The sequence below is a fragment of the Sphaeramia orbicularis genome, chromosome 1, assembly GCF_902148855.1.
Source record: "Sphaeramia orbicularis chromosome 1, fSphaOr1.1, whole genome shotgun sequence".
Lineage (NCBI taxonomy): Eukaryota > Metazoa > Chordata > Actinopteri > Kurtiformes > Apogonidae > Sphaeramia > Sphaeramia orbicularis.
Window position 1 is genome coordinate 43984574 of NC_043957.1, and position 26441 is coordinate 44011014.

The window sequence follows — 26441 nt, forward strand, 5'->3', positions numbered from 1 at the left end:
GGTAAAACTAAAAGCTAACATCAGTAACAAGTAGCACTTTTGGATTTTGGGCTTATATTTAAATCTCCTGTGGTTCTGGATGCTGTACAGGATGGAGGAAATTCTGAAAACATAATTTCTCTACAGGGACATTAATGCCAACTTGACTCACTTGTTAGCTGTGAATTTTGATTGCCCCAAAAATAGCCGGTGTCTGCTGATTTCTGTCCTGATCTCAGACAGGTTATGCAATGTTGTGTTCATAATCATAACCATGAGATTTGGATGGATGTTAACATCACTCAGATTTATTTATCTTAATTTTGTACATTTTCTTTCATCCTGATACCACAGTTCAGCAAGACACTGGTTATAAATACTAGCGGCATTGTACCCTTGGTGCCATTGTACGATAGCATGACAGGCTCATCATCACTCAGATTTATTTCTTAATTATGTACATTTTCTTTCATTTTGATACCACAGTTAAGCAAGACACTTGTTATAAATATACATTTCTAAAGATCAAATAATTTTGTGTGTGTGGGGGGGTATGCCATCTACACTTGCTACAACTTATTAGTAACATGTGAACCACAAAAGAGTGCCAGAATCAACCCAATCATTCTGAAAACCATCGGGTACGTTTGCACCAAGTTCGCTATAATTTTCCAGTAATGTATTAAAGTGCGTACCTTTTGCCTTTTTGTCAGATGTAATATTCACTGAATCAGTGCTTCATTTTTCGACACTACTCGATTCCTTCTTCTGTCAAGTCGGTAAAACTAAAAGCTAACATCAGTAACAAGTAGCACTTTTGGATTTTGGGCTTATATTTAAATCTCCTGTGGTTCTGGATGCTGTACAGGATGGAGGAAATTCTGAAAACATAATTTCTCTACAGGGACATTAATGCCAACTTGACTCACTTGTTAGCTGTGAATTTTGATTGCCCCAAAAATAGCCGGTGTCTGCTGATTTCTGTCCTGATCTCAGACAGGTTATGCAATGTTGTGTTCATAATCATAACCATGAGATCTGGATGGATGTTAACATCACTCAGATTTATTTATCTTAATTTTGTACATTTTCTTTCATCCTGATACCACAGTTCAGCAAGACACTGGTTATAAATACTAGCGGCATTGTACCCTTGGTGCCATTGTACGATAGCATGACAGGCTCATCATCACTCAGATTTATTTCTTAATTATGTACATTTTCTTTCATTTTGATACCATAGTTCAGCTAGACACTTGTTATAAATATACATTTCTAAAGATCAAATAATTTTGTGTGTGTGGGGGGGTATGCCATCTACACTCGCTACAACTTATTAGTAACATGTGAACCACAAAAGAGTGCCAGAATCAACCCAATCATTCTGAAAACCATCGGGTACGTTTGCACCAAGTTCGCTATAATTTTCCAGTAATGTATTAAAGTGTGTACCTTTTGCTTTTTTGTCAGATGTAATGGTGATTTAATCAGTGCTTTATTTTTCGACACAACTCGATTCCTTCTTCTGTCAAGTCGGTAAAACTAAAAGCTAACATCAGTAACAAGTAGTACTTTTGGATTTTGGGCTTATATTTAAATCTCCTGTGGTTCTGGATGCTGTACAGGATGGAGGAAATTCTGAAAACATAATTTCCCTACAGGGACATTAATGCCAACTTGACTCACTTGTTAGCTGTGAATTTTGATTGCCCCAAAAATAGCCCATGTCTGCTGATTTCTGTCCTGATCTCAGACAGGTTATGCAACGTTGTGTTCATAATCATAACTGTCAGATTTGGCTGGATGTTAACGTCACTCAGATTTATTTATCTTAATTATGTACATTTTCTTTCATTTTGATACCATAGTTCAGCAAGACACTTGTTATAAATATACATTTCTAAAGATCAAATAATCTTGTGTGTGTGTGTGTGTGTGTGTGGGGGGGGGGGTATGCCATCCACACTCGCTACAACTTATTAGTAACATGTGAACCACAAAAGAGTGCCAGAATCAACCCAATCATTCTGAAAACCATTGGGTACGTTTGCACCAAGTTCTCTATAATTTTCCAGTAATGTATTAAAGTGCGTACCTTTTGCCTTTTTGTCAGATGTAATAAATAGGTTATGCAACGTTGTGTTTATAATCATACCCGTCAGATTTGGCTGGATGTTAACATCACTCAGATTTATTTATCTTAATTTTGTACATTTTCTTTCATCCTTATACTGTAGTTCAGCAAGACACTGGTTATAAATATGAGTCATTTTCGTTCAGAAAACTGAAGAAAGCAAGAATCAGACTTGTAATATTTTTCAGTGCTTTCCTTAAAGTTTAATTTTGGCGGTGGCGGTTTGTGTAGGTTCTCAGTGGTGTTGTACCTGACATAAACCACCTTTTAATATCAATAATATACCGTACAATAAATGCAATACATCAGGGTGCTGCATCACTGATGGATATCTCATGAGAATGAATGTCAATATTAAAACAAGAAACCAATAAACATAATGAACACAACTCAGCAGGTCTCCTTGAACCCTTGTGTGGTGTTCAGATTTTGGTTTTTCAGCCAGTGTTGGTGGGTGTGGTGGTCCTGCTGTATTTGTGGAATTTTAATTCAACATAATCAAACAATTTTATGTTTAAATACTCAACAGATGTTTACTTCATCCCAATTATAAGCAACATAAAAAGCACAAATGTTTAATATTTGCCTTTTGCCTTTGCTAGATCACATTTATTAAAGTGCTACTCGTTTTTAGTTTGGTTTTTTAATAAAATGTAATATAATCAAGATATGAGAGGGAAAAAAAAATCTTTAAAAAATAATTACTCATCATTAGTCTTTTAATAAAAAATGAAAACGGCATACAAGGGTAAACTCAGGGCTCGTGACTGCGACTGAATTACGGTCGCATGCGCCTGAGAATTTCGGCAGTGCGACTGTTTTTGAGATTACGGTCGCACGGTGCGCCAATAAAAAAATGAGCGAAAATTAATACGTGCGCCTAGAATAATGGCTGCAGAAGTAACTCGTCAGCTGAAAATAAACAAGCTCCACGCCCCGCTGACTGAAGCGGAAAATCTAGTCCCCGCCCCACTCGCGTGCGCAGGCGGCATAAACAAAGGGATCAAATAACTCCACCGATGTTTGAAACAATCTCCCGCCAAACCCGGTTAGTAGCGCTGGCGTTGTTCCAAGTATTTTCCCATGACGTAATGTATCCTGCAAGTCAGATGATCATGTTGCGCGAATCAACTTGCTACACGATCAGCTGACCGTAACCAGCGAATCGAGGAGCTAATGAATAAACAACAAGCGGTATCCAGACGTGTACATGATTCGTCAAAAGTTTCTGCGAGCCTGTGGGCGTTGTTTGTGTAAACAGGGAAGATGAAGCGCTCTATTTCGGATTATTTTTTGATGGCTTCTGTTTCAAAAGAGCGAGAGCGCCCGGAGCCACCAAAGAGCCCAGAAACCCCTGATGAACCGCACCAGAGCGATGTGGAAGATACTAAAGTATATACCACACATTGACAATTGTTTTGCACCTGTGTCAATGTAAGCTTTTTCTTTCATACTCTATTCAAATACTTTATTCTAGGTTGTTAACATTGCTTAAATACATATAGGAATATTAGTTGGTATGGCCAAGAGTTTTGCTTGTTCACCAAATTTTTTATATAATAGTGGTGCGCCTAGATTTTAGCCTGTGCTCCTAACTTTTTAGGGTTAGGAGCACAGTGCTCCTAGGTCAAAAAGTTAATTTTGAGCCCTGAAACTACAGCAACAGATGGACCACATAAATCAACTCGAGCAGAATCACCAATATTTACTAGAATCAAATGACAAAAACATAAAAAAATGTTTATACTCACCAAAACTACTGGATTGGGTGACTGGAAAAACAAATATTGAAATCTAAACCAATCTACGGTCCCTCCAGAAAAAACGTGATTATGCAATCGTATAATTCAATGCATGATCAAGCAAATAATGCACATTTTGTGGGGGTCTGCATTTCTTCAAAAAGGGCACATATTCACCACAATAATAGCATATTTTCATACAAAATTCAAAATATGCGGAGCCCGCTTTATTTCATAATCCCCGCATTTTTCTGCATAAAGTTAAAAAAAAATTGCATTATAACTTGACACGAGTAGTGACATAATATGTAACATGCAACGTCAACAGAAAAAAATCCTGCAAGATGAAGAAAAATGCAGCTCATTTACTTACAAAAATATCTGCAAAAGACAGAAAACCAGTACCCGATGTAACCCGATGAGGGTTAGTTAATAGTTAACCTTTGGACGGGAACTATCTGCTGCAGACATACGTACTTCCCTTTTTAATCACAAATGTTGGTCCCTCATCCCGCCGGATTGCCTGAATCCATGTCCACCTAACCTCACTGTCCACAGGAAAAGAATGAAAAGACAGATACACCTGGTTTTGGGAATAACAAGGGCAACCTGAAATGCTACAAAAACTCGTCTTCGCTTACGCCGTAGTTGCCCTGAAATGCGAGTAAGTACGATTCTGCGTCGATTGGGTATTTCCGGTAAAAAAAATATGGAAGATGTGAAAAAGGTCTATTATGTGAGTCCTGTGGGCATGTTTTTTTTTTTTTTTTGTTTTGTTTGGGTTTTTTTTTTCGCTTTTTTTTTTAAATGGAATTTTGCATTTTAAAACATTTCCCTGTGGTCTACATAAACTGTAAATGCTACGTTTAGGTCTGAATGCTTCATTAATTCGACTCCACAGGTCCATCTTCAACCCTATTTCTGAGTAATGACACCAGAAAGGTCGTTGAGCGCTGGCCCTTTAAATGCAAATGAGCCACTTCATGCCCCGCCCCCTCCAGGTTGTTGGCTGTGCTGCTCTGTCCCATTCAACCAACAACTGAACATTTTAGGCAATCGGCTCAAAGTTTGGACATATTTTCAGTTTTTACTACAACCACTGCTGCTGACAAACAATTATGTCGTACTCTGAGAAGTGTTCGTCGGACGTCTTGACCTTATATGTGCAAATGTTACGTCTACAACTAGTTATAGATGTAACAAATTAAGAAGGAATTAAAACTAGTCGTAAAAATTCACTCGATTTTTGCCAAAATTATATCTTTGCAGCACCTGGAGGGTTCAAATTCAAACTTTTGGAACTATTAGGGTCCAAATACACTATAAAACGTACCAAAGACTAATAAAAGTGGGTTTAGCTAAATATGACCCCTTTAAAGTTCCAGTCACTTCGAGGATAGTGGGGGTCACCAGTCCCTGGCACCGTTATTTAGGGGGTCATAAGTTTAAAAGTTTGGGACGCCCTGCCCTATTCCGTACGTGCGTGGATTCTGTTTAACCCTTTCATGCATAGTGGTCACTATAGTGGACAGATATTCTCCAGCTGTTCTCTTGTATATTCATGGGTTTAGTTGTTTTAATTTCATATCCTCCTGAGACTCAGCAATGTGTTTTTGTCCTCTGTAGGGGACTAAAGTTTGAGAGTTTTAATAAAAAAAACAAAAATGCTGTTCATTGCAAAGGACATTCCATTAAAAAATAAATAAATGAAAAAAACTTGCATTGTGCAGTTTCCAATCAAGATGACTGTTTAATGTAAAAAAAAAAAAAAAAACCTAAAGATTTTCACTTTTACCGTATCTCAAGCAGATATCAACCAACATAGTGGACGCTCATGCATCATCTACACTGATATTCAGACCATTACTTTAACTGCTAATTTTCTCAAACAAAACATTTTTGGGTTTTTTTTTAGGTATTATCTCCATGAAATGAGTAAAAACTAGTATTAGAGTATGAGAAAATATGAGAAAACATCAGATTAGCTGCATTAACCCTCCGGTATCCGGGTGCGCCTTTTAGGCACACTTTGCACTTTGTGTTAAAAAACTTCATATTATTTTTCACCATTTAAATAAGGTTAAAATTCAAAAGTTGTTCATTTTTGCATGATCTTTAAAATTCTGGCCACCAACTAAAATTTGCACATTATAAACAAAAGAAAATTACAAGACTAGCATCTGTCTCCCAAGTGTGCCTAAAACGTACTATTTCTTCCATTTGATATGAATGATTAAGGCTGACCTTGATTTACAAAAATAAAGTCAAATTAGAGCAGAATAATAAATCAGTATATAATATTTAATAGTTTGATTTTATAGGTGTGCATTTTACGCACACTTGGTGACAGATGCTAGTATTTTTGAACATTTAACCTAGCGCCAAAAATAATAATGCAAATTAACCAATGTTGGAGTTAATCATTGACAAACGCCAGGATGAAAAAATCAAATATGTGATCCACTTTTTATGTAGTATATTGAAAAAAAAATATTTTTTTGTTTTTCCATCCAAAAAAATGGTTTGTTTACATTACAAACATGGCATATAAAGGGTTAAAAAATTTGACAATTATTGAGTATTTGGCATTTTTATTTATGACTCAAGTTGATGAAAAAGAAATAAAAGTATAAAAGAATTAAAAACAAACTGTATGTACATTTTTAAAAAAAATTATTCCACAAGTTTGCCAAAAAGGCACACTTGGTGCTTAGTAAGGGCCTTGCTGGACGGGACACCAGAGGGTTAAAAATGTTTTTATTTCATAGTTTTCACACAGTATATCACTTTACGATGATGGGTTTTAAATATATGTGTCTTTGCTTCAGAAACTTAACACATGGTGTCCAGCTGAGTGGACATTTTTGTAACTCCATGAAAAATAGATTGATGAAAAAAATTCAATTGCATTGTTTTTTTTCATGCCTAAATAGGAATAAAAACACTGAGGAAAAAAATTTTGATTAAGGTTCTCATAATTCATGCATGAAAGGGTGTAAGGAGTGAGAAATAAAATAAAGAGACAATGGGAACTACATTTTATTTCAATCAGTACTTGACAAATTGGGCGGATAGTTAAACTGAACACAATGGGGGGGGGGGGGGGGGGGGGGACAAAAAAAAAAAAACTGCACCCAATGGGGAAAGAAACTGAATGAACAAGTTGAGAGAATATTATTAGGATCATTTTTTAGTGTCCGTGTTGACCTTTGAGTGGGAGTTTATAATGAACAGATAAGTATCCATGTAAAGGATAACCAGGCTCTGTGACTGTCAGAGTTGCATGTGTGACCATCAGCCAACTATACCAGCATCTGGTGAAGAACAGTAGTGTGGATCTAAGTCTGTTATGGTATGGTCCCTTTATCTACACACTGCAGATGAAAGTGCTGCCAGCCTGACTTCACCAGCTGGATTGTAAAGGCAAGCACGTAACATGATGATTTATGTAGTCGGTGAGCTGTGGTCTGTTTCTGTGGTTTCTTCATGTTCATTTTCCTCACGTCTGGAGATTTGCTGAAGGTTCTTTGTGCCCCACCACCACCACCACCACCTCCCCCTCCCACCTCCAGTCTAAACATATTGATAAGTTGGGCTTCAGATGAAATGTATAAAATGGATGAAATGAAAAACAAGCAGATCTGTTGTTGTTTGATGAAACTGGATAAACTGTAAAAATGTTTAGATGATATAGTTCTAGTTTGAGGTTTTATTAGTATTGATGGAGAATGTTTGTACACTGTAAAAAAATGACGGTAGAATTAACACCAAAGAGTTGTAAAATTGCAACATAAAAAAACTATAAGTGGCAATACAATGCGAAGTTGTTTATCTGAAAAGATTTTTGTGTTAACGATTAAATCAAATTTAGCTGTAGTTTTTACAGGAAGAGTATGCGAACAAAACCAGATTTGTACGTAGAAATTATGTATTTCTATTGTTTTTAGAAAATAAAACTGTAAATTGAAAAACATTGGGGTGTCGTTTAAACTGCAAGACCATAATGTTGAAATAACAGCATACTTGCTTTCTTTTTTCTCTTTTTTTAAAATAAAAAAGTTATATAAAAAAGTAAACATTTGACAATGTAACATTTTAAACTTGTAAATTAATGCATTGGTCGAATTGGTAGAGCGGCTCTTCCAATAACCAAAGGGTTGGTGGTTCGAATCCTGGCTCCGACTGTCCATATGTTAAAGTGTCCATGGAAGACACTGAACCCTGAATTGTTCCCAGTTGGACCTGGTGGTTTTGGAAAGTGCTTTGGACACCATGAAGTGCAATCCATTTACCATTGAATTCCAGTGTTAAATCTACATGTTTAAAATATTAAATCTATATGTTTAAACTGTTAAATCTACGTGTTTAAAATGTTGAATCTATGTGTATAAAATGTTGAATCTACGTGTTTAAAATGTTGAATCTAAATGTTTGAACTGTTAAATCTACGTGTTTAAAATGTTAAATCTACGTGTTTAAACTGTTAAATCTACGTGTTTAAACTGTTGAATCTACATGTTTCAAATGTTGAATCTACATGTTTCAAATGTTAAATCTACATGTTTCAAATGTTAAATCTACATGTTTCAAATGTTAAATCTACATGCTTAAAATGTTGAATCTACATGTTTAAAGTGTTGAATCTACGTGTTTAAAGTGTTGAATCTACGTGTTTAAAGTGTTGAATCTACGTGTTTAAAGTGTTGAATCTACGTGTTTAAAGTGTTGAATCTACGTGTTTAAAGTGTTGAATCTACGTGTTTAAAGTGTTGAATCTACGTGTTTAAAGTGTTGAATCTACGTGTTTAAAGTGTTGAATCTACGTGTTTAAAGTGTTGAATCTACGTGTTTAAAGTGTTGAATCTACGTGTTTAAAGTGTTGAATCTACGTGTTTAAAATGTTAAATCTACATGTTACTCCATAAATATGTTTACAGTCTGATGTGTTTTTTACAGTATTGTTCTGGAAACCACAGCTGTCAGTTTTATTCCGTAAAAACAGGATTTTTTTTTTATTATTATTTTTTTTTACAGTGTTGTGCTGTCTGTGATAAAACATAATGCACTTTATATATTTGGAAATTCATCTCATTCACAATGTGCTTATGAACATAGCTTGGCCTATATAGTGTACTTTAAAATTCACGATCCTTTACATTTTAAACAGCGTAAATTCACTTATATCACTGACTGAATTACACATCTGAACATTTTTTTCAAAGAAATGCAAAAATCCATTTATGAGGCTAGAAATGGTAAACGCTTCCACATAAAAGAGCAGATATACACAGCTAAAAAGAAAATAACTTTCATCACCTTGTCAAAGCTGCAGTCATGGGTTTCTGGGTCTCTGCTCGGCTCTTCTATGTATCTAACTCTTAAATCCTATTATAGTGCTTTAAAGACTGGCTGCTTGCAATGAATAGGTCTACAATACACTTTTCTCGTTCTGCACAGTGGGCATTTTTTTCTTTTTTTTTTTTTTTTTTTTTTTTTAGGTGGCTATTACTGTCACCTAGCTTGAAGACGAAGCTTTGGATGACGACCTTTTGAAAGTATTGGAAGTTTATTATAACCCTTTTAGCCAAGTTGATTCATGCTGAGTGAGCTGTGAATGGGGTCAAGGAGAGCATCACAGGTCCACATGTACCGCATCATTTAGAACTCAGAAGTAGATTTGATCACTATGTATACAGGGTGGGGAAGCAAAATTTACAATGAACATTTAGTTGTTTTTTCTCAGCAGGCACTACGTCTGTTGTTTTGAAACCAAACATATATTGATGTCATAATCATACCTAACACTACTTTGTGTACATAGTAATACAGAAAACATGCCTTAAAATGTGATTACACAGCAATAATTTAGCTTTTTGACAATTCTCACTTGTGCAACAAACACCGAAATAAGAGTTTAAACCAGAGTCATTCAACTGGGACTTGAAATTAATCTATTAACCGCTGTTTTCCAACCTTGGGGTCACCTGAAATTTCTAGTACTTGATTAAAATAATAAAAAACTAGAAGCACTCGGAGAGCGCAGACCTCCGCCAAGGCTGATCAGTGGCCCCCCCCGTGGGCCCCCCCTACGCCAAGGAGGTTATGTTTTTGCCAGGGTTTGTTTGTTTGTTTGTTTGTCTGTCTGTTAGTGTGCAACATAACTCAAAAAGTTATGGACAGATTTTGATGAAATTTTCAGGGTTTGTTGGAAATGGGCCCCCCCGTGGGCCCCCCCCACCCACCCCCGATCACCACCAAAATTTAATCATTTCTTCCTTATCCCATTTCCAGCAAACCCTGAAAATTTCATCAAAATCTGTCCATAACTTTTTGAGTTATGTTGCACACTAACGGACAGACAAACAAACAAACCCTGGCAAAAACATAACCTCCTTGGCGGAGGTAAAAAACTTACTAATAAAAAAATATATGGTGAGTAGAGAGAGACAATCCCAATCCATAACAGACATGACAAACTGTGAAGCTGAAACTGAAGCACTGTGGTACTGTTTATCTTTCAAATGTTCATTGTGGTCGGTTTCAGATGCTGCAGCTCTTTCATAATTCATAGTTTGTGTTCTGGTTTGTTCAGTATTAATTGTCAGCCTTGTAAATCCAAGCTGGACTGACTGTACATATCCTGACCAAGGAAAATAAAATTCTCACTTTTGCAGTAATCTACACCTGGCTTTACTGCCTCCGTCCATAATAATATACATTACAGGGTGGGGAAGCAAAATTTACAATGAACATTTAGTTGTTTTTTCTCAGCAGGCACTACGTCAATTGTTTTGAAACCAAACATATATTGATGTCATAATCATACCTAACACTATTATCCATACCTTTTCACAAACTTTTGCCCATATGAGTAATCAGGAAAGCAAACGTCAAAGAGTGTGTGATTTGCTGAATGCACTCGTCACACCAAAGGAGATTTCAAAAATAGTTGGAGTGTCCATAAAGACTGTTTATAATGGAAAGAAGAGAATGACTATGAGCAAAACTATTACGAGAAAGTCTGGATGTGGAGGAAGCAACAAAAAACGTACCAAAGCTTTTATTAAAGCTCTCAAATCCAAAATCCTAAAGGATCCAACCAAATCCATGAGAAAAATGGCAATTGAACTTGAGGTAGACAACAAGACCGTTAGAAATGCAGTAAAATATGATTTGAAGTTAAAATCTTACACAACACCAAAACACTTGTTGACAACAGCAACAAATCCAACTTTAGCAATTTTTATGGCTGCCTTCTAGCCCAGATCTAAACCCTCTGGATTCTGCTATTTGGGGCGTTTTAGAACATGTTACCAATAGAACATCACACAGCAATGTCGACTTTCTTAAAGATACTATTAAAGAAGAATGGGAGAAGTTGTCACCCCAATATTTGAGGAGCACTTGCGCAAGTTTCAGGAAGCGTGTGAAGGCAGTTACTGAGAAAGGAGGACACACAGAATAAAAACATTTTCTATTATGTACATTTTCTTGTGGCAAAGAAATTCTCATGACTTTCAATAAACTAATTGGTCATACACTGTCTTTCAATCCCTGCCTCAAAATATTGTAAATTTTGCTTCCCCACCCTGTATTTTAGTGAGATTGTTTACAATACTACAGGTGTTTGAAATATAATTTTAATTGAGATATTGAACTTTTAGGATGAATTGTTTTAGTATTCAATAGTTATTGTTTTAACATAGGATTCTTTTGGTTCATCTGTTTTATTTCAATAATGTTAACAGTGAGTTCTTTGTGACCAGGATGTATGTAGTACTCTGTTGTACAGGGTGTCCCATAAGTCTCCGTACATAGGAAAAATAAACGTTTCTTGACATAAACCATTTTTATTTATATAATATGCTCTATATGACTGCCATTTTGTCAGGAACAAATTGATCCAAAACACTTCCTGTTTTTTTTAACATGACAATAAGTTTTGCCACAGCGTCGTGTGTGATACTCGTCCCATGTTTTCTGTTAAATGCACTTACAACCATACGACTGCTTGCTGAACCGGCCATCAGGATGATTTCAATTCGTTGCTCTTTATTCAAATGCATTCTTTGGGTTATCTGAAATATAAAGAAATACATGTTAGAACCATATATGTATGGAATGTATTATGTCTCCTATGTATGGAGACTTACGGGACACCCTGTAGTTTAAATATTTTGTCAGTAGGTTAACCCTTAGGGGTCCATGGTCACGGCCCTGTGACTGAATCACATGACATTTTCAACATGTCATAGCAGCAGAAGTCAGTCATGTAGACCCCGGGGGACAATTGCATTCGAAAGTGCAGACTTCAAACACTCTCCTACTTTTTATTTGATGTTGATAGAGTAAATACAACAGGAGATATGATGTTCTGAAACCGGAGCAAACAAGGGATATAGTGTTACTATAGCGATATAAAGCAAGCGTTATATTTCTGACCATATTTTCCTCATTTTTTCCTCATATAATGTTATTATAGCGATATAAAGCAAGTGTTATATTTCTGACCATTTTTTCCTCATATAATGTTATTATAGCAATATAAAGCAAGCGTTCTATTTCTGACCATATTTTCCTCATTTTTTCTTCATATAGTGTTATTATAGCGATATAAAGCAAGCGTTATATTTCTGACCATATTTTCCTCATTTTTTCCTCATATAATGTTATTATAGCGATATAAAGCAAGTGTTATATTTCTGACCATATTTTCCTCATTTTTTCCTCATTTTTTCTTCATATAGTGTTATTATAGCGATATAAAGCAAGTGTTATATTTCTGACCATATTTTCCTCATTTTTTCTTCATATAGTGTTATTATAGCGATATAAAGCAAGCGTTATATTTCTGACCATATTTTCCTCATTTTTTCCTCATATAGTGTTATTATAGTGATATAAAGCAAGTGTTATATTTCTGACCATATTTTCCTAATTTTTTCCTAATTTTTTCCTCATATAGTGTTATTATAGCGATATAAAGCAAGCGCTATATTTCTGACCATATTTTCCTAATTTTTTCTTCATATAGTGTTATTATAGTGATATAAAGCAAGTGTTATATTTCTGACCATATTTTCCTCATTTTTTACTCATTTTTTCCTAATATAGTGTTATTATAGTGATATAAAGCAAGTGTTATATTTCTGACCATATTTTCCTAATTTTTTCCTCATTTTTTCCTCATATAGTGTTATTATAGCGATATAAAGCAAGCGTTATATTTCTGACCATATTTTCCTAATTTTTTCCTCATTTTTTCCTCATATAGTGTTATTATAGCGATATAAAGCAAGCGTTATATTTCTGACCATATTTTCCTAATTTTTTCCTCATTTTTTTTCCTCATATAGTGTTATTATAGCGATATAAAGCAAGTGTTATATTTCTGACCATATTTTCCTCATTTTTTCCTCATTTTTTCCTCATATAGTGTTATTATAGCGATATAAAGCAAGCGTTATATTTCTGACCATATTTTCCTCATTTTTTCCTCATTTTTTTTCCTCATATAGTGTTATTATAGCGATATAAAGCAAGTGTTATATTTCTGACCATATTTTCCTCATTTTTTGTCTGTTTTCAAAACGTAAAAAAACTGGCTGAATCTGTGGATTCTAATCCATAGATTTCGTTAGCGTAGCAGGTAAGGGTGAGAATGACCCCCGCCTGAACTGGATGTGGAAACTGGGAGGTTGGGGGGGTGAGAAAACCGGAGAAAACGCCTATGTAAAGATATGCTTTTATGTCAAATAATTGAGTATGGTTTTAATTTATTACAATTTAAATTTTATATATCTAATATTTGGAACCAATATTCACTTTTAAAGTCTTTGAAAAGGTTTGTTAAGCATCTTTGTGTTATTTATGCAATAAATTATATACATTTTTCAAATCGAATTTTATATTTTTTTGTGTTTTTTGTGTTGATATAGTAGGTTAAAGTGAAAAAAATAATAGACAGATGACATAGATGAAGTGCTGAAAAAAAACATACCAAACATGAGTATAATTAACATTTCTATATATAGGCTAGTATATAACGGCAAAATCAAAAGTACTCAAAAATGGCCAAAATAGGCTCAGACCCCTTAGGGTTAAGCTTGTTAAGATAGGAAACATCTGTCTGCACAAGAGTTAAGTTTGTGCTGTTCTTCCTCTAGATAACAGGTGTCAAACATGCGGCCTGGGGGGCAAAACTGGCCCACCAAAGGTTCCAATCCGGCCCGTGAGATGAATTTGCAAAGTGCAAGTTAGGGCATCAAACTCAAAAATAATATCATAATAACCTATAAAGAATGACAACACCATTTGTTTTCCTTTGATTTAGTGCAAAAAACATTAAATTATGAAAGTGTTCACATTAAAAAAGTATCCTTTAACAATAAAATGTGAATAACCTGAATAAATACGAACAACCTGAGATGTCTAAAGAGAATTAAGTGCAATTTTAACAATATTTTGCCTGTTACTACATGTTTTATGCCTTTGTAGATCTGCTCTGTAATGCATATGTATAAATGATAAGTCGAGGCGTAATATTTAGTGATTTTTTTTTTTTTTTTTTGATTTGGTGATTTATTCCAAACATGCAATGAAATTTAACATATATGCACTTGCAAAACATACATAATAATACAAATATCAAGAATCATAACAATCTTAGTCAGAAGAAAAGCACAATAATTCTATTTACATTTACCCGAAAAGGGGTAGGAAGAAGTATAACTTATTTAACCCCACCCCCTCTCCCTACAATATTATTAATATATGTCCCACTTCCTTTTACATTACTCTTCTATATTTATCTATCTATTCACACACACACTCATTCATCCATATACACGCATACAAATACACATATAATCTCTTACCAATGTCTTTCTTAGTTGTGGTAGCGAACAAATAAACAAATAATAACTAACTCAAGGAAGGAAATACAGTCTACTCTCGTTATACCGCCAACTTCTGTTCACGGCCAAATTGGTGGTATAGCGAAAATGGCGTTACAATGGGTTGCGTCCATAATGTGCATGTCTTTACAATATGATGTCTATGCTGCCTCCGTTAACCCGTTCTAATTGCGTTTCTAAATAAATCTTGATTCTGTTATGTTGTAAGGGATCATTTAAAGTGGGGAAACATTTTAAGCATTATTATACCGTGTCGGGAAATGACACCCCATCATCTTGAGGCTTTGGCTTAATCCCACATCCTCTTCCCGACATCCTGACCTACTGAGTGTTCTGCGATAAATGAACGGTGGCCGTTCCGTAGACCTACTCGTAGCTTGTCGCGATCAGCGTCTGGCACGTTTGTTTCAGTGCATTGTTAAAATTTATGTGTACTCGATGGCAATCACGCTGGCGGTATAACGGTTGGGAAATCAATGGTATAAGTGTTGTTTGTGCATGGAACTGGGCTGGCGGATGGCGATAGGCGGAAATGGAAATGTTCCCATATATACTCTAGATCAGGGGTGTCAAACTCATTTTAGTCCAGGGGCCACGTTCAGCTAAATTTGATCTGCAGTGGGCCGAACCAGTAAAATTATAATATAATAATATATAAATAATGTCAACTCCAAACTTTTCACTATGTTTTAGAGTGAAAAAAGTAAATTTACATTATGAAAAGATTTACATCTACAAACTATCCTTTCAAAAGATGTGAATAACATGAACAAACTGAAAAAATAAGTATAATTTTAACAATATTCTGCCTCAGCTTATCATTTACACATGTTCATTATAACTTACAGATCACAGTGGATCTACAAATACACAAAACATTTAATAACAGGCAGAATATTGTTAAAATTGTACTTACTTCTATTAAGAAATTTCAGGTTGTTCATATTTGTTCAGGTTATTCACATTTTTTGTGAAATTATACTTTGTTTTAGTGAAAATATATGAAAATATTTACATTCATAAATATAAAAATTTGGAGTTGTCATTATTTCTATGTTATTATGATAGTATTTTACTGGTATGACCCACTTGAGATTGAATTTGTCTGAATGTGGAAACTGAGCTAAAAGGATTGTTAATACATTAATGTAATTTTTGTATTTCCCAAATTCATCCCAAGGGCCGGACTGGACCCTTTGGCGGGCCGGATTTGGCCCCCGGGCCGCATGTTTGACACCTGTGCTCTAGATATTTTACTTTAACATTTCATTCATTAATTGTTGAATTTAAAAGAACAATAAATAGGATGTTACTCAGGAAGTACTCAGTACTTGAGTAATTTTTTCATTAAGTACTTTTTTTTACTTTTACTTGAGTAATTATTTGGATGACTACTTTTTACTTGTACTTGAGTAATATGTTTCTAAAGTAACAGTACTTTTACTTGAGTCTAAGTTTTGGCTACTCTACCCACCTCTGGCGCTGAGTGTCTACCTTATTTGTGGTCTGAATAAATTTTGTCAACTTTGAGACCGATCTGAATCCACACTCATCCCTGGAGCTTCCAATAAAAGAACACATTAACATGTTTCACTTAATTTTAGGATCTCCTCTTTGTCTGCAAACAGAAAACAATAATATAGAAAAGTCAGCTGTGCACACACATTAACCTATAATCATCATGAGTCAATTCTACTGGTAAACCACCTTTCTCATATTGTTCAGAATCTCTTTATTATAACACAAGTCCCACTAAACCTTACAAATCCATCCAAATCCGGCCTCCTCCCTTTCATGAATGAAATTAGCGCATGAATCTGAAGGCAAGAGGCCGCTTAACATTCACAGCTCATCCTGTCTGTATATTCATGGAAAGAGCAGTGATATTTTGTGCAGGATTTAATAATAAAGATTAGAGTAGGGCGATGCCTTCAAAAATGGCATGTCATGATTCTCATCGATCCTGTGAAACATGAGGATAGACGTTGACGTCGTGAGGGAAAGGAGAAGAGCAAAATATGCAGGACTACAGGGTTCCCACGGGTTCTTAAAAAGTCTTAGAAGTCTTGAATTTACAAATCTGCATTTAATACCTTCAAGTCTTTGAAAGGTATTACATTTGATTTGGTAGGTCTTCGGTTATGTTGCCATAAAGTGGTTGGCTGTATTTGTTTAAATGCCCCCCGCATAGCCATATTAATTTAAATTAATTCATATGAACTCCAACGGATAGTAACTGATACAAATACATTATTACAAGTATTAAATAATTTAAGTCATTGTTGTATTGTGACTACCTCCGCCGCTACTGCCGCTGCAATAATACTAGCAAATTAGACTACTGGTATTATTATGATTATTATATATTTTTGTATTATTACATCTATTATTATTTTCCCCTTCACTCCCCCCTCTCTCTTTCTCACTTCCATTCACACTCCCCTCTTCCCCTTTTCCCTATCGCCCCTAACCAAGCTGTATTGTTTAGTTGTTCTTTACATTTTATGATATTTTTCATTATAATATGATGTTGTCGTTGTTGTTTGTCAGTACTCTGTCATTGTTGTTGTTTTTGGTTAGTTTATTCGCTTGATTTTCTCTTTATATGTTGTTGTTCTTTTTCTGTCCACAATGTCTTGATAACTATCACTAATAAAAAAAAAAAAATAAAAAAAAAAAAAAAAAAGGAACCAGAAAAAATAAATAAATGTGTCTGGGAAATGTCCAAGCTGCAAAGAAACCAACCCAACAATTTACAGGGTGGGGAAGCAAAATTTACAATGAACATTTAGTTGTTTTTTCTCAGCAGGCACTACGTCAATTGTTTTGAAACCAAACATATATTGATGTCATAATCATACCTAACACTATTATCCATACCTTTTCAGAAACTTTTGCCCATATGAGTAATCAGGAAAGCAAACGTCAAAGTGTGTGATTTGCTGAATGCTTTCGTCACACCAAAGGAGATTTAAAAAATAGTTGGAGTGTCCATAAAGACTGTTTATAATGTAAAGAAGAGAATGACTATGAGCAAAACTATTACAAGAAAGTCTGGAAGATACTGTTAAAGAAGAATGGGAGAAGTTGTCACCCCAATATTTGAGGAACACTTGCGCAAGTTTCAGGAAGCGTGTGAAGGCAGTTATTGAGAAAGAAGGAGGACACATAGAATAAAAACATTTTCTATTATGTACATTTTCTTGTGGCAAATAAATTCTCATGACTTTCAATAAACTACACTGAACAAAAATATAAATGCATGACTTTTGTTTTTGCTCCCATTTTTCATGAGCTGAACTGAAAGATCTAAAACTTTTTCTGTGTACACACAAGGTTTATTTCTCTCAAATATTGTTCACAAATCTGTCTAAATTTGTGTTAGTGAACACTTCTTCTTTGCTGAGATAATCCATCCACCTCACAGGTGTGGCATATCCAGATGCTGATTAGACAGCATGATGTTTGCACAGGTGTGCCTTAGGCTGGCCACAGTAAAAAGCCACTCTAAAATGTGCAGTTTTATCACACAGCACAATACCACAGATGTCACAAGTTTTGAGGGAATATGCAATTGGCATGCTGACTTCAGGAATCTCCACCAGAGCTTTTGCCTGTGAATTGAATGTTCATTTCTCTACCATAAGCCATCTCCAAAGCTGTTTCAGAGAATTCATGAAGAAGACTGTACGAGGAAAATGGTGGTCACACCAAATACTGACTGGTTTTCTGACCCCCCTGGACCACCCAATACAGTAAAAGTGCACATTTTAGAGTGGCCTTTTATTGTGGCCAGCCTAAGTCACACCTGTGCAATAATCCTGCTGTCTAATCAGCATCTTGATATGCCACACCTGTGAGGTGGATGGATTATCTCATCAAAGGACAAAGGAGAAGTGCTCACTAACACAGATTTAGACAAATTTATGAACAATATTTGAGAGAAATAGGCCTTTTGTGTTCGTAGAAAAAGTTTTAGATTGTTGAGTTCAGCTCATGAAAAATGGGAGCAAAAACAAAAGTCATGCATTTATATTTTTGTTCAGTGTAATTGGTCATACACTGTCTTTCAATCCCTGCCTCAAATATTGTAAATTTTGCTTCCCCACCCTGTATAATAAAATTAGGAACCAATTATTGCTAACTTTGCAGGCCCCATTTAGAATCGAGGTGTTTTTGTAAATAAATACATTTTCCTAAATTCCAGGGGTCACACATTTTTTGCTGGTATGGCCATGAAATACAATGTAAAATGGGCATTAAATTCTGTTCTAAGTAGTCTTAAAAAGGTCTTAAAAAGTCTTAAATCTAACTTGAAGAAACCTGTAGGAAGCCTGGACTACTCTGTTGGCAGTAAGATGAAAGCAAATGATTTTTTCCTCTTTACAAATCTGCTGAAACTTGTTTCTAATGAGGCCTTGAAACATGTTTGTGTCTTGAATAAAGGAGTTGTAGTGGCCTTATGTAAGATGACAAAAGCTCCATCTACAGTACACGAGGGCTCATCACGAACAATATCTGATGGCCTTCAGACACAGGTATGAGTTCAACCCAACACAAAGTTGGCAAGTTCTGGACTGAGATGTTAAACAGAGTTCTCCACCTTCATCATCAAAGCCTCAAGGATGGTGTTCACTCCCCCTGTAGAGTTTGCAGAATTGCAGAATTAAAAGAGCATGAAGCAGTGCATGGTGGAGGAACACGTTACATTATTTGCTTATCTTGACATTTCTTGCTTCATGTACGCATGAAAAAATCAGCCAAAGGCAAACTTCACCAAATTTGCAGACTGGAAGCTACATCTTTCAAAATGTAATTACTTTTTTTCCATTATGCGAAATGATTCTTTATTAGAGCATGACCGATTAATCGGGCCGATTATAGCGTATCACTGATTAATCAACATCGGCCAATATGTAACCGATTTATTAACTTTTTTTGCTGCGGAGGTTCTATCGCTCGCTGCTCCTTTGCGTGTGTGTGTGTGTGTGTGTGTGTGTGTGTGTGTGCTGCCCGGAGAGTTAGAGGAATAGTAAAGCGTGTCAGTTTCACTTTCACTTCCGCTCGGACAATCACACTATCACCCCCACACACAACAATCATGGAATCCCAGACCCACCCCCAGTCCCAAATTCACGGACCGCTACCCCCCCAGTCTCCACCCCACACACACACACACCCATGTCAGTGCACTTCCTGTCTACCTCACAATTTCATTCTGCAGGCACGACTGGATATTAATAGTGTAGGGGAGACTGGGGACAGTTGTAACACGGGTCAGTTGTAACTCTTGCAACTGCACTAATCAGGACCAACTTAAGGCTCACCTAATTCACTCTGCACATGCTCAGTTTAGTCCTTAGTCCACATGGGAAGTTGTAGTACCGTGACCCAGACACATCAAAATTTGTAAGGGAAAAAATAATTTTGTGGTAAGAAAAATTTTTTGCTCTAATTATTTTTGTGATTGCATAGTTTGTTTTGTAGTTGGACTCATCAAAGGTAGGTGTCGCTTACATTTTAAAGAATGATTTACCAAACAATTTTTATGTCACTACTTATAAAATATAGACTCACATCTTTTTCTAAAGTCTGTTCTTCCCAGCATAAAAACTACCACATCTAAAACCCGTGGTTCCCCACAGGTCACAGACTAGTCTAATATCAGACTATTTTACAGCGTTTGAAAGTTGGGTCAATTATCTTTGTGAGATAAACAAAGATTTATGCAACTTAATCCACCTGTCCACAATTATATAATACAAGATTATTATATCCTGTGTAGATCAATGTTCTTATTTCATATATTGACCGATATATTAGACATCAGCTTTTTTTTTATCCCCCAATATTGGCATCGGCCCCAAAAACCCCATATCGATTGGGCTCTATTCCACTGGTCAACAACAAAGTTATTGTTTAAGTTTTTTGAGCTGATTTAGGATAATTTTGGTGTGCTGAATCCAAAAATCACATTAGTTTTGCTCAATCAGGTCAACTTTCTGAACTATGGTACATATTGGCTTTTTAACATTTTTGCTTACATTTATGGGCATTTTCACATCATATGATACAAAATTCTTTCATATTTCTTGCAATAAACGAGTTCTGAAGATTTTACTTTTGCCAATTTATAATTAATGGTTCTTTTAATATTACAGGTGAATGAAATGGCTTCAACTAGAAGATCTTGCAAAAATAAGCCTGACGTATTCTGCTACATCTGCGGTGAATACACCATTGTACCTAACAGGAATCAAGTCACAAGTTTCATAAAGTGTGCTTACCAATCTTATTTTGGTATTAAACTTGGTGACCAAGATAAAGTTTGGGCACAGATTGTGAGAAGATCAAATTTTTCAAAATCAAATTAGCAAAAAAACCTGACCTGATTGATAAAAACAGATGTCATTTTTGGATTTAGCGGTGCAAAATGGTCCTAATTCAGTTGAAAAAACCTAGACAACTTGCAAAAAACATTTTTTTGTAACCCAGTGTTCTCTATCATACTTGTAGCCATGTTCTTATAAGTACTGAAGGCTATGTGTAGCACGTGCAGTAGTCTATAATACAGTGTACTAAACCATATATTTAAATGGTGTGGAAATAGAAGTAAAATTTTTCGGTGTCATCATAGATAGTAAACTGTGTTGGAAACTCCATTTTGAGTATATCCTCTTAAGACCCCGCTATGGGTTTTCTGTCCACATTTGTAGACAAGAGTTTCACAACTTTATACAAAAAAAAAAGAAAAAAGAAAACTGTCCACCACAAAGGACATTCCATAAAAAATGTAAAAACTGCAAAAACTGTTGCATCATGATGTTTCCAATATAGGCACTTATTTAATAAAAACAAAAAAAGCTTGTACTTTGCTGACATTTCCTTGGTCTCTGGTACAAGTACAGGGTGACCCAAAAAAACGGGAATTTTTGAAGTACGTATTGGCAGACATGAGCAAGTGGCAGTTCCGCAAGACAGTGACCTTGAGCAAGTAAACACACCCCCATTTTAGTAACCATTGGCGGCTGTGCAAGAATTGTTCGGTAACCGTGTGATCTCAAGATTCGGTAACGTTCCCTGGCCCCCTAGATCGCCAGATTTGTCCGTTTGTGATTTTTTTCTTGTGGGGCTATCTCAAGACTGAAGTGTACACGACTCAACCAAGAACTGTGGATGAGTTAAAACAGAGAATTCAGGATGAAATTCTCAGTATCCCAGCTGAGATGTTGCAGCGGCCAATGAGGAATCTCAACAGCAGATTTCAAGAATGCATTCGTACAGGAGGACGCCATCTACAGGAAGTAATTTTTAAAAAATGAAAATTCCATCATTGTTTCTTAAATGGCATGGTTTAAGGTTTCAATTACTATGAATAAAATATTTTTCTTCCATCACTCTTGGTTTTATTGGATTGTTAAAAAGTTCCCGTTTTTTTGTGTCACCCTGTATTTATTTAGAATACTTCTTGCCGCCGGCAAAAAAAAGCCATCACCAAATACTGGCTGAAAAAGGACCCTCCCGTAATTTCCTTGGTGATAAAAATTGTCAACCAAATCCATTTAATGGAAATGATGACATACAATCTCCGCCTACAACAGCATAAGGGTGTAAAGCACTGGAAAAAATGGGACTTTTTCATTCAATCTGTGGACAGTAAACAGTATGTAAATGTCTGAATGTACCTGTGACCTGTGACTGTGTTTCTGTTTGTTTTGTACTTTATATTAACCCTTTCATGCATAGTGGTCACTACAGTGGACAGTTACTCTACAGTTTTAATCTTGTATATTCATGAGTTTTGTTGTTTTAGTTCCATATCAACCAACACAGTGGACACTTATGCATCATCTCATAAACTGCAATTCATACCATTATTGTAACTTTGTTGTTCTTGGTTGGTTCTTGAGTGGAAATTAATTGTTAATATTTATTTTTTGCATATTATCTCCATGAAGTGAATAATAACTAGTATTAGAATATGTTAAAATGTGAGAAAACATCAGATTAGCTGCATTAAACATGGTTTCATTTCACTGTTTTCGTATCACTTTATGATATTGGGTTTTAAATACATGTTTCTTTGCTTCAAGAATAAAATTCATGGTGTAGCTGAGTGGACATTTTTGTAACTCCATGAAAAACAGGTTGATTTAAAAAAAAAAAAAAAATCAATCACATTGTTTTTTTTTCATGCCTAAAGAGGAATAAAAACACTCAGGAAAAAAAATTGTGATTAAGGTTCTAATAATTCATGCATGAAAGGGTTAAAACAATAAAAAATAAAGTACAAAAAAAAAACAACATTCATTCATTCATGTTTTATCCATTCTTTGACCTGCGTAGTCCTTATGAGAGGTACAGGATAGCATATACAGTATTATTCCAAATTATCCTTCTCTGTGAAGTGCAGATCTCTGAATACTGACTGCTAAATGAGTCAGGCTTATTCCAGCTGCCTGGCACAACAAACTGGTGGAAAAACTTTGAGGAAAGTCTCTGCTCATAAAGTAGTGTTGGCCCAGACACTAAATGAGAGATCTGATTGGCTCTTGTATTTAAGTGGCAGTTTCTCTCCGTTATCCTCAGTCCCAGCTGTAGACCAGAATAGATGAGTGACATGTGCCATGTGGATTTAGGAAGTAGGATTCATCTAAGTAGCCATCTTGTTTCAAAGTCAGGGAAATCCAGCCAACATGAACACATTTATGCTTTTATCGGCTTAACATGCTGACAAGATGAGAAGGCTGGGCGTTGTTATATCCAACTTAGTTTCACCATTTTCCTTCACTTACTGCAAAATTAAACCATGGAGTTACTCTGACAAAGATGGATGGAGGGAGGGAGGGACTTTATTTATCCCAAACAGAAAAATTACATTGCAGTAGCAGCGCGACACACAATAAAAATAGAATATACAAGTTAAAAAATGGAACACAAAAGCAAACACCATATATAATAAATTTGACGCAGCCTACAAAAAAGATCTGGCTTAAAAAAAAAACAAAAAAAACTGGATAATTTACTGTAATGTGTGAAAATAACATATTAAGATGCAAAATAAACTACAGTGATCCCTTATTTTTTGCGGTTAATGGGGACCAGCGCCCCCCGCGAAAATCAAAAATCCGCGAACTGGAGTCGGAGCCCCCCGAGCCTATCCTAGACCTAGGTACATGTATGTATGTATGTATCTATAAATAATATATAAGTACTGCAAATGTAATAATTATGAAATAAATGAGATATATATAAAAGAAAACAATGATTAGTACATGTATACATGCATATACATAGATCGGATACATGTACGTACTGTAAAACATCTGAAAGAAAAGAATGTAGAAAGTAAACAAAACACACACACACACGTGCATACGTACTAACAGCGGATACGTACTCTCTCCTCTCTTCATTCGTGACGCTTATCCATCGTATACGTACACACGAACACACGCACGTCTACTCCCAGCTCTCTCTTCCTCTCATATGCACAAGAAACGAATCAGTTCTCTCTCTCTCTCTCTCTCTCTCTGGTCTCGAGCATCAACACACACAAACACACGTACATGGGCATGCATGAACTGACATTTCTACATTTTCTCTCTCTCTCTCTCTCGCTCGGGGTAAGCGGTTGCTGGGCCGTCTGCGTTTCTTGTGTTGCTTACAGGAGGCTGTGACTCATCGTTTGACGTTTCGCTGGCAGCTGCGGCCTGTCGTCTGCTGTGGGGTGGATTTTCGCGGAATTTCCGCGATTTTTTCTTGATTTTTTATTTTTTGATGAATATTTCTGAAAAATCCGCGAATAACTAAAACCGCGGAACTTAAAGCGCGAATTGGCAAGGGATCACTGTATGATGTTCAGTATGATGAAGAACCTTGACAAATGGCAGAATGAATCTTCACATATCCAGATGTATTTTACAGTTTATCCAAACACAGTGGGGATCATCAAATGTGCTTTTTTTTTTTTTTTTTAACCCTTTCATGCACAGTGGTCACTCCAGTGGACAGTTCCTCTCCAGCTGTTCTCTTGTATATTCATGGGTTTTGTTGTTTTAGTTCCATATCAGCCAACACAGTGGACACTTACGCGCCATCCCATAATAATACACTGACATTCAGACCATTACTGTAACTGTACTGTTCTAGATAAACCTGATCTGCATTTACATGTTTGAGTGGAAATCAATTGTTATCTGTTAGAAAAAAAAGTTTTTTTTTTTTTTTTTTTTTGCATATTATCTCCATGAAAAGAGTAATAACTAGCATTAGAATATGTTAAAATGTGAGAAAACATCAGATTTTATTTTATTTCATTTTATTTCATTGTTTTCATATCACTTTCTGATATTGGCTTTTAAACACGTTTCTTCACTTCAAAAATTAAATGAATGGATGTTTTTGTAACTCCATGAAAAAAAAAACAAAAAACTTTGATCACATTGTTTTTTTCATGCCTATGGAGGAATAAAAACACTTAAGAAAAAAAATCTTAACTAAGGTTCTCATAATTAATGCATGAAAGGGTTAATACTGAGCTGCAACACATGAATGACTTACACTGTTAGATGTAGTGAGAATAGAGATGTTCTTCATGATATATTAACCTTTTTTTTTTTTTTTTGCTTAAGACATGACAGGTTGTTCAAGGTGCCATACTAGATCATGGCGTATACTGATTTATACAATGTAGACTTTTTTTTTTTTTTCCTTTTATTACTGTGCTTTGGGTTGACATTTTAAAGACGGAATTATTGCTTCATGAGAAATCACCATGTATAGGGAAAAGAAAAGTAATGTCAACAGGGCCATTAATCATTTTGGCTATTTAGGCTATCTCTCAATTTTCATCTCTAACCTTTTATTTCAATATTAATGTCAAAGTACTGCCGAGTGATACGACCAGCAATCTGAATTTTGGTGATTTGGGCACAGTTTCCTGAACCATTCGTGTGAGCAGGAGGCATCCTATACTGATTGAACTGACAAGTGCAGCCACAGTAATGCACCAAAATATTTTAAGATCCTTAACCCTTTAACTCCTGACGCGTCCCTAGTGAGCATTCTGAATGTATGATTTTATGATTTATTTAACATATTCATAAAACTTCAACTGTTTGCTCAATAGGAACATTTTCATATGGTTTTTATGTGATGGGTCGAAAACACATTTTGTCTTTTAATTCTGCTTTCTTTTTAATCTAACTTATTCTTTGCTACTTATACTCTGCATTTATTTATTGTTGATGTGGTATGACTGTTTCTGTGGAGCAATGACTGTAAAATAATAATAAAGTAAGTCTATCTATTTATCTATCTATCTATCTATCTGGGGTGGGAATCTTTTACTATTTCACGATTTGATTAGATTCCGATTTTTGGTGCTACGATTTAATCCAAAATCGATTTTCGATTCAAAATGATTTTCGATTCAAAACGATTTGATTCATAATGATTTCTACTTCAAGCTATAGGTGTGCACAGAATCCTCGTGATCTACTTCAGTCTAGCTGCTAATCGCTAACTCTAACCACTACTCGCACTAGCTGCTAATTGCTAACTGTAAACCTGTCACCTAGCTGCTAATCGTGCTAATTGTGCTAATCACGCTAATCACTAACCCTAACTGCTAATCACACTAGCCGCTAATCACGCTAATGGTGTGAG